Genomic DNA, 17082 nt, shown 5'->3' on the forward strand with positions numbered 1-17082 from the left:
TGTCAATATGTTTTCAAAATCCATAGTGAAAATGCTAATGAATAACAAGATGTCTTTAAAAAAATTAAGAATAAAACAAGTTGTATGTGGTAGGTTATTTACTTTATGAAGGCCCAAGGCCCATTAAGGCTAAATCAGTTTTTTTAAATAACCTTGCAGCACCGGTTTTGTGATTGTATTACACAAACCAAGAGATTAAAATGGTTGAAGAAAATTAGAGTTTTTGGCATTCTGACCAGCAGTGTTTTTCAGCCATTTGGGGATCGATCTGTGGTCCGATTGAGCTGAAACTTTGATAGCATGTTCTTGGCACGAGGGCCTTCAATCTGGACGGTGGATATTTCGTATGGAGCTACGTATAGTAAGATACTGTGGGTAATTGATTGCCACTTCAAGTGAGACGTTTCTAATATTATTCTTCTCAATTTATTGCCTTTTGTTGCCAAGATTGTTAATCTTGAGATACTTGTTGTGTATGCCTCTAGTTGTGACTAAGGAGAACTCGTTGTAACCCATTATTGATTATAGTGGAGATTTTAACTTTGGTCCGTGATTTTTTACTCCTCACATTGAGGGGATTTTTCCACATTAAAATTGCTTGTATTATTATTATTGTTGCTAGTTAATCAGTATTCTATTAAATTCAAACAAGAGTGGGATAATTGATCCAAAAAATATAGTGTTTATCCCAATAAAGTGGTATCAGAGTCAAGTTAAGTTAATTGGGTTTACCTTGTGTTGAATATGAATACTAGTTTAGCTAAGATGGTTACCCTTAGTGGGTCAAATTATCATGTTTTGAAAGAAAGATGGAAGATATTTTATATGTGAATGATTTGCATCTTCCAGTTTTTTTAAAGAGAAGTTTGATGATAAAACTGATAAAGAATGTGAATTATGTCATAGGAAAGTGTGTGGGATTATGAGACTATGGGTAGAAGATAATTTTCTAAACCAAATTATTGAAGAAACTCGTGCACGGACTATGCAGAACAAGCTTGAGTCGCTATATGCCCCTAAAACTGGTAATAATAAAATGTTTCCAATAAAAAAAATGATGTCGTTGAAGTATCAAGATGGACACCCATGATAGATCACTTGAATACATTCCAAGGTATCACTAATAAGTTATCTAGGATGAATATCAAGTTTGATAATGAGATACATGGGTTATGGGTCCTTGGTACATTGCCAAACTCTGGGAGACATTTAGAATTTCCTTATCGAACTCAGCCCCAAATGGTGTACTAAGTATGGACTTAGTAAAAAGTAGCATATTGAACGAGGAGATGAGAAGAAAGTCACAAGACTCTTTTTCACAATCAGATGTTCTTGTTACTGAAAGAAGGGGGAGGAGTAAGAGTAAAGGTCCAATGGAAAAAGACAAAAGCAAAAGTAAGAGTGGCCGGTTTGCAAATGTTGAGTATTATTATTATCATGTGAAAGGGCATATAAATAAACATTGTCGAAAATTTAAAAGGAACAATAAAAATGATGAATGCAAGGAAAAGAAGGATGACGATGACAGTGATGTAGACACGATTACTGTAGCCACTGGAGATTTTTACATCTTATTTGATGGTGATGTTATAAATCTTGCTATACAACAGAGCAGTTGGGTGATTGACAGTGGTGCCTCAATTCATGCTACATCAAAGAAGGATTTCTTTGGATCCTATACACTTGGTGATTTCGCTATCGTTAGGATGGGTAATGATGGATCAACAAAAGTAGTTGGCATCAGAGATGTACACTTGGAGAACAAGAATGGTTCTAAGCTGATTTTAAAGAATATGAAGCACATTCCTAATATTCACATGAACTTGATTTCTATAGGTAAGCTTGATGATGAAGGTTACTGCAATACCTTCTATGATGGTAAATGGAAGCTCACTAAAGCCTCTATGGTAGTAGCTAAATGAGAGAAATATTCCTCACAGTATTATATGGAGGCTAAGATCACTAATTGTGATATAAATTCAATGAATGATGAAGCGAGTATTGAGCTTTGGCATAAAAGACTCAGTCGCATGAGTGAGAAGGGTTTGAAGATTTTAGTCAAGAAAAATTATCTTCCTCATATAAAGAGTGCACCCCTAAAAAGGTGACTTCATTGTTTGGCAGGAAAGCAGACTAGAGTTACTTTTAAGTCATCTCAGCATTCAAGGAAACCAAATGTACTAGACTTGGTATATTCTGATGTATGTGGTCCTATGAAAATAAAAACACTTGGAGGTGCATCATATTTTGTGACGTTTATTGATGATCATTCAAGGAAAACGTGGGTCTATACCTTAAAGACTAAAGATCAGGTGTTATAGATGTTTAAACGGTTTCATGCCCTTGTTCAGAGAGAAACTGGTAAAAAGTAGAAGAGTATTAGGACTGATAATGAAGGTGAGTATTGTAGACCTTTTAATGAGTACTACACAAATCATGGTATTCGACATCAAAAAACTCCTAAACTAAATGGGGTGGCTGAGAGAATGAACAAAACATTAGTTGAGAGAATGAGATGCTTGCTATTAGAGTCACAGTTATCACAATCATTCTCGGGTGAAGCATTGAATACAGTTGTATATATTTTGAATCTCACACCATGTTCCTTTGGGATCAAAAATTCCGAATAGAATATAGTCAAATAAGGATATATCTTATGATCACATACGTGTCTTTAGTTGTAAAGCTTTTGTTCATATTCCTAAAGATGAGGATCAAAGCTTGATGCAAATACTAGACCATGTGTATTTCTTGGCTATGGACAAGATGAGTTTGATTATAGATTGTATGATCTAGTACAGAAGAATCTCATAAGAAGTTGAGATGTTGTGTTTTTTGAAGACCAAACGATACTAGACATTGAGAAGATAGATAAAATAAATTATAAGCATAGTGATGATCTGATTGATTTGAGTTCAGTTTCTTTGACATCGCCTTTTATACAGATAGAAAATGAGGTTCAAATGATTAGTTTGTTGATACAGATGGGGGTTATGAACAGGTTGAAGCAGATGACAGCGTTTAGGAACAGTTGTCAGAAACAGAAGTTCCTACAAATGTTTCACTCAGAGATTTGTCAGAGATTGACGTCCATCAACAAGATATTCAACTAATGAATATTTATTATTGACTGATGGGGGAGGGCTTGAGAGTTATGAAGAGGTCATAGAAGATGAGCATAAAAGAGAGTGAATTGATGCCATGAAAGATGAGATGAAGTCTTTACACGAAAACCACACTTTTGAGCTTGTGAAATTGCCTAAAGAAAAAACTGCACTGAAAAATACGTGGTTTATAGAGTGAAACAGGAAGAACATACCTCAAATCCATGTTACAAAGTGAGATTGGTTGTTAAATGGTTTAGTTAGAAGAAAGGTGTCAACTTTGATGAAATTTTTGCACCAGTTGTCAAGATGTCTTCTATACGTGTAGTGCTGGGTTTGGCAGCCAGTCTTGACCTAGAGGTTGGGCAGATGGATGTTAAGACTGCATTTCTTCATGGGGATTTAGATAAAGAAATCTACATAGAAAAACCATAGGGTTTTGAGTAGAAAGGCAAAGAGCATCTGATGTGTAAATTGAAAAAAAGCCTTATGGGTTGAAACAAACATCGAGGTAGTAGGATAAGAAATTTGAATCAGTTATGGGGGAGCAAGGCTACAAAAAAAAGTACTTTTGATCATATTGTTTTTGTCCATAAATTTTCTGATAATGATTTTATTGTATTATTACTTTATGTTAATGACATTTTGATTGTTAGCAGGAATGTTTCAAAAATTGATAGGTTGAAGAAACAATCGAGTATATCCTTTACCATGAAGGATTTAAGGACAACAAAGAAAATTCTTAGAATTCAAATAGTTCGAGACAGAGCTTCCAAGAAATTGTATATGTCACAGGAGCAATACTTGGAGAAGGTGCTTAAGCGTTTCAACATGAGTAAAGCGAAACCGATCGATTCTTCTTTTGTTGGGGTTGATGCCCTAAATTCTCATGTCCTATAGTTTATAAACAGTTTGTACGAATGCTTGTGATGTATAATATATGATATTTTACTTCACTTATTGATTTTTGATTGTTTTATTGCTTTACCACAAACCAATAAACCTAAAATCCCTGGTTATCTAGATATAACTTAAGCATGTATGTGGTGACATACAAGTGGATCATGTCTTAAGTTATAACCAAAACGGTCTGTAGTATATAGATATAGGAGGGAAACCTTATCCTGGTAACACTACGGATGCGGCCCGCTTTGTGGAATGGTCATAAGTGTTGTGGCTTGTCACAGATGGTTTGATCTTGATCATTCATGTAGAGGACATACGAGGGGGGGCATCCTATACAAATAGTTTGTATAAGACCTGACCATGAAGTGTTAACGTCTCGTTATATAACACCGTTCATGACAGATACTTCACTTTACTAAATGACCATAGGTAACATGACCTAAATTCTGAGTGAGTTGGGAACTCCTGCCATTGAGGGCGGTCCTTTGATTTGCATGGGTGCAGTGGCCAGGTCGCCGACCTAAACCTACCACTTTGGGATTCGTCTGATTTGGGAGCTAGGAACTCAACTATACAAGATGGAATTTCACTCCTTCCCTAAAGCAGGGGCAAGTAGATAGATAGCTCGCTTAAAGACTGATTTCAGGACTTGAATGATGTGGCGCCCCACACCTTCTCTCGGCCCGAGAGGTGTTCATACATAGTTAGACTATGTTGAATTGTTCATTAGAGAGATCAGTGGTACTTAAGAAGTGAGATTGAGCTACAGGGGGAAAACGGTAAATTGGCCTAGTTATACTTACGAGCATCGTGTGAAGGGTCATCATACTCATGATTGCTATATACGATGGACACATAAATTTATCTGTGGTAAGAAGAATTCAGCTGTTGGTCTTTAGTGGAATGCCTGGCAGTTAACGGATGGTGGATCTCGTGGCTAGAGAGTTTAGTCAGCTATTCATGTACTATTGGAGCTTCAAGCCACAGGTCTATAAGGTCCACTTGGTAGCTTGGATAAAGTTGAGAATCAGTTTTTGGGTCAGTTTGAAATGTTCAAATTGACAAGAGGGAGTTCGATTATATATGACATATTTGAACTGGTTAATTATATATGATGTAATTGACTAAATGTATAAGATACATTATTTTGGAGGAAATTGGATATAAATATGATTTATATCAAGTAGAGGAGAAATTACTATAGTAGATATATGATATCAAACTATAGGTTAAGAATATAATATGATTATATTCATTATTTAATTAGTTAGGCGGCTATGAGATAATTGGCCGAGAATTTCTCTGGAATCATGCGAAAATGGGAAGATCGAATTCGGTTCTTGTAACTGAAGAATGAAATGAAAATTGTTTTCATTTTTGTAAGAGATTCGAAAATTCGCTCACGATGTGAAAACTTTACGATCGCTTAGCGTTGAGAGCCTATGCGATAGCCATCGTCCTAAACGATCGTACACCCACACACTAAATGATCGCACACGGTTTCTTCTAAATCACTTACCTTTTCTAAACGATCGCTTAGCGCACCGAGCAGCCTAAACAATCACTTACTATTTGCTGGATAATCGCTTAGTAAAACCTACATTATCGTGTACCTTTCTCTAAACGACAAGCACCCGACTATACGATAGTCATCTACTATCTCCCACTTGCTTGTTCGTACTACACGATCGTCTTTTCTTCCTCCCTCTACCAATTCCATCAAAGTCCACCCTTTGGATTCTCAATCCGAGAATGTCAAGGGCTTTGAGTGATGGTGTCATCCTCGGTTGCTGTTGGTTCATGAAGGAAATCAGATTCGTGATTCCCATGAGCAGCGGAAACAAGATTATTCCAAATTACAATCATGAATCAACAATACATTTACAGTTAACTTCAAACAAGTGGTTATACAATTCAAATGCAGAAATTACAGCATGAACAATACAAATGCATAAAGAGATCAAACTCTACGCACAACAGTAGAAGCGTCTCCACGCTCCGATGCGCACGGCTGCTCGAACAACAGCAACCTCGAACGCCCGATCTACACGACTGCAACACCGCTAGAACACAGCAAGAATACTTTGCACTCGTCCTCAACGATCTCCTCGGCCACGAACTCCTCTGCAACATGAACGACCTCCATAGCACCACGGACGGCCTCCAAAATACCTCGACGGTGTCGAGTTGAGTCTAACACCACCAACAAGGCTACCTTGGTATTCTTGGTGTGAGAATCCAGAGGGTGGGCTCTATTTGGACTTGGTATGAGGCATACAAATGGAGGAAACAATGGTCGCGTACACGACTGGGCAAGTGGGAGATGGCAGTGACCTATCGTATAGGTCGATGCCCAATTATTTAGATAAAGCTATGCGATCGTCTAGCAAAGCTATACTATCGTTTAGTAAATACTGATCGATCGTTTCACTCGCACCTGCACGATCATTTAACTCGCCCAGCCGTCATTTAGTAAATCTGAATTTACTTGACGACTTCGTGAGTTACTTTTTCGCGAGAGAAAACTCAAATTTTTTTTTTAAATGTTTGTAAAAAACTTCTTTTCAAAATAGGAAACCACTTTCCTTTTAAACTCATGGTTACATGATCCAATAACCACCCACTACTTTGGTTATTTAAAAGAAAAAGAATTAATTATCTAATAATTAATATTATTATAAACATAAATGATAACCAACTTATTAAAACTATATTTATAACCTATAGTTTTAATATTTCATCTCAAAAAACATATAAACCATAGTTCTTTTTCTATTCCATGGTACTTCATGTAAATCTCATTTACATCAATCCTCCACTAGATGTATCTCATACATCATACCGATTATATCATATATAATCAAATACCTCTTGTCAATTTGAACATTTCAAATCAACACCAAGAACTGATTCTCAATAGAATCCAAACTACTAAGGGGACCTCATGGACCTGTAGCCTTGAAGCTCCAACGGTACGTGAATAACTGACTAAACTTTTTAGCCACGAGATCCACCATCCGTTAACTACCAGACACTCCACTAAAAATCAACAACTGAACTCTCCTTACTACAAATATATTATGTGTCCATCTTAACCAATCAGCAGGGCGACAACCCTTTACAGATCGCTCGTAAGTACAGTTGGGCCAATAACCGTTATGCCCCTGTAGTTATATCTGTCTCCTTAAGTACCACTGATCCCTCTAATGAACATAAGTCATAGTCCTACTATGACTGAGTCTTTTCTTCCAAAGAGAAGTTGTGACCACTATGTTCAAGCCTCGAAATCAGCCTTTACAGGAGAAATCTCTCTACTTATCCCTGCTTCGGGAAAAAAGTAAATTCCATCTTGTGGATTGAATTCCCAGCTCCCAGATCAGACAAGTCCTCAAAAAGGTAGGCATATTGAGTTGGCAATCTGGTCACTCTCACCCATACTAATCAAAGGACCGCCCTCAAAGGCAGGAGTTCCCAAAACATTCAGGATTGAGGTCATGTCACCTATGGTCCTATAGGTGAGATGTAATTCTCTAGAATCAATGGTGTTATATACAGAGTCTAATCATCTCATGGTCTAAGTCTTATACAAACTCTTTGTATAGAACATCCCCACTCCACATCTCCACACGAATGGTCAGGATCTACCATCTGTAGTAGTTTACAACACTTGCAAACCTCTACAAAGCGGGTCGTATCCATAGTGTCACCAAGATCAGGTATCTCACCTTAATCCTTATACTACAGACCAATTCAGGTTATCACTTAAGACATGATCCACTTGTATATCACATATATATGCTTAAGTTCACACAAGATAACATGGGAGCTTTGTTTATTGGATATGAGTAAATGCCATAATTAAATAACACTTATTTTATTCATTGAACAATGTTATCTTTACAAAACAACGAGACTCCGGGAGAATTAGGACACCAATCCCAATAGTTCGTTTATTGTCGTTCGTGTAGACGACCATGGTACTGTTAGGCGACTGTTTGCTGGGCGATAAGAAGCGTAGAGGAGTTCACTTCTGCTGGACTGAGTTCGAGTGAAGATTTTCTTTAACTGGTACGTCTACTCAGTCTTTGGTATTTTAATTGTTAAAGCATGTCTATAATAAGTGTTACAATACATATCTGTTTGTTAAAATGTATGCGTGGTAATTCTGTCACAATGAAATCGGAAAGATCCGTATCCGCTCATGGATACTCTTGTTTAAGAGTTTCTTTAATTGGTATCAGAGCCAGGTTGCTGATATTCCAATTTCATTGATGCAAAGAATTACATATACATTCGTGGTAGGTGCAGCATATCTACTCTCTGTTTAATTGTTAAATTGTTTGTGGATGTGTGGATTAATGGTGTTTTCTGGGATGAAACCTCGGTTTGATTAATTCTATTGCATTTTCGGTTAATTGTAAGGCCCCTGCGTTTTTTGGCATAATTAATTATTATCAAGTCTGTAATTCAATGTTAGTTTGAGTCTTGAATCGTTTGTGAAGAAGTTTGGAGCAAAGAATATTGTTCTTCGAGGAATATGACGATCAAGAGTTGATCGGGTCATGTAGACGATGGGGTAAGCGATCGCTGAGTTTCAGATGCTCAGGTGTCGTTGAACGTGCACGCTCACTAGACAATCGTTTAGCTCAGTAAGCTTCATTGCTTAGTAACTAACTAAATGATTGTGAAGCAAATCGCACGGTAAATCGTTTACCTTTTGCAGCGTTAAGCGATCGCCTAGACGATCAAGCTTCGTAGCCTCGTTGTCGTCTAAGCGATTGTTTAGCTTTTTCGCGCTATCGTCTAGTGTACGCTAAGCGATCATTTACCTACGCCGTTTACTAAACAATGGAGCTTCATCGGACGGTTCAATACCCGATTGGCCTGTGAATCGGTTTACTCGATGGAAAATGTAAGAGAGAGAATTATTTCATTCCGATTTTGTAAAGGTTCATCCCCGTCTATTAATCTTCGGTTTATACATGAGATGTATGGTTATTTATGTGTCATATGGTATACACATATAGTAAATCCCACCTTAGGTTATGCATTGGTCATGCATCATCTCTTTATTGTAAATGTTATAATTTAGAGAAGCATGATTTATGTATGTAAGAGCATGCTCAAGCATCATATAATATAAGAGTTATATTTATGTATGCATCATCTTTATATTATGTTTTCTTGGTTATTACATGTATATAAAAGTTATGTATAGTAATGACTGGACATTGCACGAAGCATGACACATAGGTTTCTTTATAAGCGTTATAAACACCTAGTTATACACAATGTGTTTTAGTTGTTTCTTTTTAAAGATTAAAGAGAAATTAGAACTAAATGCAATAAGAAATACATGCATGCTCACTTAGGTTTAATTCATGGTTTTAAAATGTTTAAAACTTGGATGACATAAACCTAAGATCATGATTCTAATATGATTAGCAATCCTTAGGCTTTAATCTTTTAATCAGTTTAATAGAATTAAATTGACTAATAAAAGGTTAAAGTGTAGCAATTCTATCTATAAGGGATCTTTTGTCCAAGGCAGGTTCTGTCTAGGCTGGGGTATTTAAGTTGACAGAAACGTAACACCCCTATTGGGAACCTACGTGGAAAGGTGAATTAGATAGATTTGATGTATGCATGCAAGTTAAAAACAGTCCATTAAAATGTTTAAATGTGACTACTTGAACTTGTTCATATTTCATAGACAAAATTTGTTATGAGCGAACTTAAAAGATGACTTAGACTAAAATCAGTAGTCAGATTGTCTAGCTTAATGAACCCCTAGGTAGAACATTCAATAGGAGGTACTTAGGGCATATGATGTTTCATTTAAACTTATCATGTTTCTCCTATATAGTCCAGATCGTGAGATCTACCCTCAGCCTCGTGGCACCCTAGGAGTGCCCCCTAAAGGATAGTGTTTGGGTAGGTCAATATCAAGGTGGATGGAGAGAGAGTTCATAGTAAATGAGAGGGGGAAGTGCAACAACATATCCCACGGTCTCCCTCGTTGGATCGAATAAAGTTACTGTGCATCACCTCGAGGCACCTTAGGAGTGTCCCCCCTATAATATGACAGTTTTGCGCGTTTCTTTATTTGATCTTCTATAAGAGGATAAGATTTCTTAGTCTCTTGTCCTAATTTGTTTCTTCCTTACGGTGGGCTCATTAGGGCAAGACTCTGGCACCGAAAGCGAGGGGTCACACATACGCAGAATTGTTTAAGGTTAACAGTTCTTGACAAAATAAATTGTGGTTGTCAGGTTCAGTTCCAAGAGTTGATTTTTCCTAATGGTTGAGAAGGTCTCATCCCAGTGAAAGGGCATCTAATCACCCCATCGGTGACGTTTGTCTTGCCTCATTGGGGCATAATTGCAAAATAAAAGTCGTTCAGTTAGGGTACTTGAAACTGTTTTGCAAAATTAATTGGTTAACATGTGGTTTAGCAAAATCTAATAAAAAATTTGTTCGTTTTTCAGCAATATATTTTGAAAATGGCCACAACCACTTTTTCTTTGCTTAGCACCGAGAAATTAACTGGCAATAATTTTTCAACATGGAAACACATGATCACGACGATACTAATCCTTGAGGATCTCATGTTTGCTCTTATGGAGGCCCTCCCTCCTATTCTAGCTCCAAATTCCGCTCGAAATGTTCGGGAGGCATACGAGCGATGGACACGGGCAAATGAGAAGGCCTAAGCCTAAATCTTGGTAAGTCTTAATGACGTCTTGTCCAAAAAGCATGAGCCCATGGTCTTAGCATGTGAGATCATGGAGTCCCTACGGGGGATGTTTGGACAACTATTTGAAGAACTCAAACATGAGGTTCTTAAGTATATATTCAACTCCAAAACGGAAGAAGGAACCTCTGTTCGTGAACATGTGCTTAACATGATGTCAATGTGGCGGAGTTGAATAGGTCTACTATCGATGAGGGCAACCAGGTTTGCATAATCCTGCATTCTTTGCCGGAGAGCTTCCTGCACTTTGTTAGTAATATGATTCTTAACAAAGTGAAATACACCCTTACAACTTTCCTCAACGAGTTGTAGACCTACCAATCTTTACTGAAAAGTAAAGAGAGGAAGAAGGTTGAGGCAAATGTTAATTCATCTTCCAGGACGTTCCATAGAGATTCGACTTCAGGAACGAAGTCTGCTCCTTCTACTTCTAACTCTGCAAAGGGGAAGAAGAAGAAGGGAGATAAAGGGAAAGGGAAGGCACCTGCTAACCCGCCACCTGTTGTCCTAAGAAGGCGTCCGCCGCCGGTTGACAAGTGAAAATATTTTCATTGCAACTAGGATGGTCACTAGAAGAGGAACTGTCCTCGCTGGCTGAAGGAAAGGAAGGCCACCAAGGCTAAGGCTAAGCTAGATAAAGGTAAATATGATTTACTTGTACTTGAAACTTGTTTAGTGGAGAATGATGATTCTGCCTGGATAATTGATTCGGGCGCCACTAATCACATTTGTTCTTATTTTCAGAGGATTAGATCCTGGCGACAGTTGGAGGCTGGTGAGATGACGATGCGAGTAGGCACCAGGCACGTCATCTCAGCTGTGGCAGTGGGAAGAATCCAATTATCTTTACAGAATAGGTTTCTTGTTTTAAATAATGTATATATTGTTCATGAACTTAAGATGAACCTTATTTTCTTAAAGTGCTTATTGTAATGTAAATACACTATTTCTTTTAATGTGGATAAAGCGTTTATTCATAAAGATGGTGTTAATATTTGTACAGCGTATATGGAAAGTAACTTGCATGTGCTAAGACCGTTAGCCATAAGTTCCCTCCATAACACAAAGTTATTTAAAACTGTCGTAACTCAATCTAAAAGTCAACGAATTTCTCCAAAAGAAAATGCCCAACTTTGGCAACTTTGATTTAAGGCACATCAACCTCAATAGGATTGAGAGATTGGTGAAGAATGGACTTCTAGGTGAGTTAGAAGAAAAATCTTTACTGATGTGCGAATCTTGCCTTGAGGGTAAGATGACTAAAAGACCTTTTACTGGAAAAGGTTATCGAGCCAAAGAGCCTCTTGAGTTAGAATATTCTGACCTTTATGGTCTTATGAATGTGCGAGCCCGAGGTGACTATGAGTATTTTATCAGTTTTACTGATGATTACTCTAGGTAGGGGTATGTTTATTTTATGCAACGGAAGTCTGAATCCTTTGAAAAGATCAAAGAGTTCAAGGCTGAAGTTGAAAACGCATTGGATAGATGGATTAAAGCACTTCGATCGGATCGAGGTGGAGAATTTTTGGACTCGGTATTCCAGAACTATTTGAGAGAATATGGAATCGTTTTCCAACTCTCAGTGTCGGGTACACCTGATGCATTATTTTATGAGGTGAAGTTATGGAATGAGATGCGGTGATGGAAATGCGTTGAGCAACAAGTTTTCTCAGTGGAATCCAAGTATAAACCCCGTTGAGTTTCCTGGTAAGTCCAGGGTTGAACTCAGGGACTAGGGAAAATGGTATGCAGTGGTAATTTCAAGAACACTTTGCAGTAACCAAGAAATTAAATAGTTGTTTGGGGTTATTGTTTGCGGTAATAAAAAAAACGAATGCGGCAGATTTGAGAAAAGTTCAATTATGCGGTAGATACACTGAGTATGAGGAGGAATGGGTTAAGAAGGTCTTTAGCTAGTGTTTCTCGGAAATGCATCAAACTATGTGATCATACTACACTCATGCGATAGCAAATCATTTTCCAATGCAGATGTAGTGCTCCTAGTTTTAGGACGGATGTGTTGAATGCAACAATGTCCATAGAGCTTATTCCTAAGTCTCTACTCTTTTCTTATGTGATGATGCAAGATGCACATAAAGGCAAGGTAGCTACACACAATCATATCCTATCTCTAAGATGCATGCGATGCGTTAATAGCAAACAGTGCTTATTTCTAAGCTTCCATCTCTTGATTATGTGTTCTAATCTGACTCTCCCGAGCCTAGATTCTAACCTGACTTTTCCAAGCCTAGATCTTGTCCTTAGACTACCCTCCCGAGTATCCCTAATGGATGAATGAAGCATACATAATACAAGATAATCGCATAGAGTGAAGATCCACAATTATGCTAGCTAAGTGCTTCTCAATCCATTCGACAGATTTTGCTAATCATGCGTAATAAACAGAGAGTGAACAGATATAAAGAAGTAAATTCCATTTCTATAGATGAGTTTAAGTACAAAATGACAATGGAAGATAAGGATAGAGAGCCTGGTAGCAATCCCTTGCTTCCCAAGACTTTTACACTGCCAACTCTATTCTGTTCAAAAGATATTCCTGCTTCTGCAGGAGCTGGCCTTCTCTCTGATCTTGAAGCTTCCGGCACTCTCCCAAGTTGAACGGAACGATCTATTGGCACAATCTTGTTTCTCTCGCTTCTGCCTTAAAATAAAATAAAAAAAATCTAAGAACAAGGCTATTCTAACTATGGAGAAAATTATCTAAGTATCCGAACTCCTTTGTTGAAGGTTGCCTTCGGTATTTATATAGCTTCGAGGTGAAAGGCGGCTTCTCTCTTATCACTGCACGGATGGGATGACTTTAATTCTCTAACTGATGCGCCGAATATTTGTCACCGAAAAGCGGAATGTACTTGCTACAGTAGACCGTTAGTGGTTTGTCAACTTAATTCGGACTCGACCATCATCAACTTTCTGTCCCATCGTGATTAATTATGCTTTTCACCCATATGCGCCCACCAAGTTGCATCGGCTATATGCGGAAATCCTTCTTGAGCAGATGTTTGCGAGCACAAATTACCGTAAAGCCTTGCGGTAACATTACGCTCGACCGTTAATTTCTTGTGATCGCGCTTTCTGCCTTGCGTCAACACATATTCTACATAAAAATACAAAAGTTAACTGTTTTTATGCGATGAACACATGCGACCGCAATGTCATGAACTTAATGCTTTTTGGACGCAATCTTATATATTTTATCAACGCAAACCTTCATTGTTTAATAACTTAGCACTGTAATAACGTGTATTTCTGACCGTTATCAACACCTCAGCAAAATGGTGTAGCGGAGAGGAGAAATAGAACCTTGTTAGACATGGTTCGTTCAAAGATGAGATATGCTTCTTTACCAGACTCGTTTTAGGGTTTCGCAGTGGAAATTGTGTTATACATACTCAACTATGTTCCTTCATAGAGTGTTGCAAAAATACCTCTGGAGTTGTGAAATGGGCGTAAAGCTAGTTTACGTCACTTCCGCATTTGAGGTTGTTTAGCACAAGTGCTTGAGGCAAATCCCAAGAAGTTGGAACCACGGTCGAGGTTATGCCTCTTTGTAGGCTACCCAAAGGTACAGGAGAAGGTTATTTTTATAATCTGTCGGAAAATAGGGTGTTCGTTTCCATGAACGTTACTTTCCTGGAGGAGGATCATATTAGGGAGCATAGTCTACGAAGTAAAGTCATGTTGCGTAAGCTTTCCAATGAAAACTATAGGTCGGTTCCACCTCAAGAGTTGAGGGAACCTCGACGCAGTGGAAGGGTTGTGAACCCGCCCGTTCGCTATCTGGGTTTCACAGAAATCCTTGCTATGGTAGCAGATGGCGATGTTGAGGATCCGTTGTCTTATCAGAAGGCAATGAAGGATGTCGACCAGGATGAAATGGGTCAAGGCCATGGATCTCGAGATGGAGTCGATGTACTTCAACTCAGTATGGATCTTTGTAGATCAATCTGTGGTAAGACCTATAGGTTGTAAATGGATCTACAAGTGCAAACAGGGTTCTGATGGGAAGATGCAGACCTCAAGGCTCGACTTATGGAAAATGGTTATACACAGGTAGAGGGAATCAACTATGAGAAGACTTTCTTGCCTGTTGCCATGCTAAAGTCGATTCGCATCCTCCTGTCCATTGCAGTTTATTATAATTATGAGATCTGGCAAATGGACGTCAAGACGACCTTTCTGAATGGAAATCTTGAGGAAACTGTTTACCTGGTGCAACCCAAAGGATTCATAGTCCAAGGTCAAGAGCAAAAGGTTTGCAAACTGAATCAATCCATTTATGGGCTAAAACAAGCATCTAGATCTTGGAACATACATTTTGATATTGTGATCAAGTCGTATAGCTTTGACTAGAACGTGTGATGAACCTTGGGTCTACAAGAAGATTATCAACACTTCAGTAGTATTTTTAGTGTTGTATGTAGACGATATATTACTCATTGGGAATGATGTAAGGTCTACTGACTGCAGTTAAGAACTGGCTAGCGACCAATTCCATATAAAAGATTTGGGAGAGGCTCAGTTTATTCTAGGTATACAGATCTTTCGAGATCGTAAGAACAAAGTCCTAGCATTGTTTCAGGCATCATACATTGAAAAGATGTTGCTCAAGAACTCGATGCACGACTCCAAAAGGGGCCTACTGCCGTTCAGGTATGGAGTCACTTTGTCTAAGGACTATGTGTCTAAGATGCCTCAAGAGGTTGAGGAAATAAAAACGGGTACCATATGCATCTGCCATTGGCCGTTTGATGTACACGATGCTCTGTACTCGACCAGACATCTGCTACGCTGTGGACATAGTCAATAGGTATCAGTCTAACCCAGGCCAGGGTCACTGGACAGCAGTGAAGAACATCCTCAAGTATCCTTAGAGAATTAGGGACTACATGCTCGTGTATGGATCTTGGGATTTGATCCTTACTAGATTCATGGATTTAGACTTTCAGACTAATAGGGACTCTCGCAAGTTCACGTCAGAGTTAGTCTTTACTCTAAACGGAGGAGTTGTAGTGTGGCGAAGCACTAAGCAGGGGTGCATCGCCGACTCCACTATGGTGGCGGAGTATGTAGGGGCTTGCGAAGCTGCTAAGGAGGCGGTCTGGCTCAGGAAGTTCTTGATAGAATTGGAAGTTGTTCTAGATATGTCTAAGCCCATTACCGTCTATTATGATAATAGTGGGGCCGTGGCGAACTCCAAGGAGCCTAGGAGTCACATGCACGGTAAACACATAGAGCGGAAGTATTATCTAATTCGCAAGATAGTGCATCGAGGGGACGTGGTCGTCATGAAGATTGCTTTGGAGCACAATGTTGCTGACCCATTTACGAAGGATTTCACGACTACAGTGTTTGATGGTCACCTTCAGAGCATAGGTCTACAGGACCGCCCACGGCTGGACTAGAACAAGTGGGAGATTTTCTTGTACTGGGCTTTTATGCCCTAATTTATTGTTTTATACTAGTTTTTGTACACCCCACTTCGCTTTAGGACAAGTGGGAGATTGTTGTGGTTGATGCCCTAAAGTCTCGTGTCCTGTAGTTTGTAAACAATTTGTACGAATGGTTGTGATGTATAATATATGATATTTTACTTCACTTCTTGATTTTGCTCAGTTGATTGTTTTATTTTCTTTACCACAAACCAATAAACCTAAAACCCCTGGCTATCTAGATGTAATTTAAGCATGTATGTGGTGACATACAAGTGGATCATGTATTAAGTGATAACCAAAATGGTCTGTAGTATATGGATATAGAAGGAAAACCTTATCCTAGTAACGCTACGGATACGGCTCGCTTTGTGGAATGATCACAAGTGTTGTGACTTGTCACAGATGGTCTGATCCTAATCATTCGTGTAGGGAACATACAAGTAGGAGCGTCCTATACAAAGAGTTTGTATAATACCTGACCACGAAGTGTTAACGTCTCGTTATATAACATCGTTCATGACAGAGACTTCACTTCACTAGGATGACCATAGGTAACATGACCTCAATTCTAAGTGAGTTGGGAACTTCTGCCATTGAGGGCGGTCCTTTGATTTGCATGGGTGCGAGTGCCTAGGTCGCCATCTCAAACCTAACACTTTGGGAATTCGTCTGATTTGGGAGCTGGGAACTCAACTACACAAGATGGAATTCACTCCTTCCCTGAAACAGGGGCAAGTAGATAGATAGCTCATTTAAGGGCTAATTCCAGGGCTTGAATGATGTGGCGCCACACACCTTTTCTTGGCCCGAGAGGTATTCACACATAGTTGACTATGTTATATTGTTCATTAGAGGGATC

The sequence above is a fragment of the Benincasa hispida genome, chromosome 11, assembly GCF_009727055.1.
Source record: "Benincasa hispida cultivar B227 chromosome 11, ASM972705v1, whole genome shotgun sequence".
In the NCBI taxonomy this organism is placed as follows: Eukaryota; Viridiplantae; Streptophyta; class Magnoliopsida; order Cucurbitales; family Cucurbitaceae; genus Benincasa; species Benincasa hispida.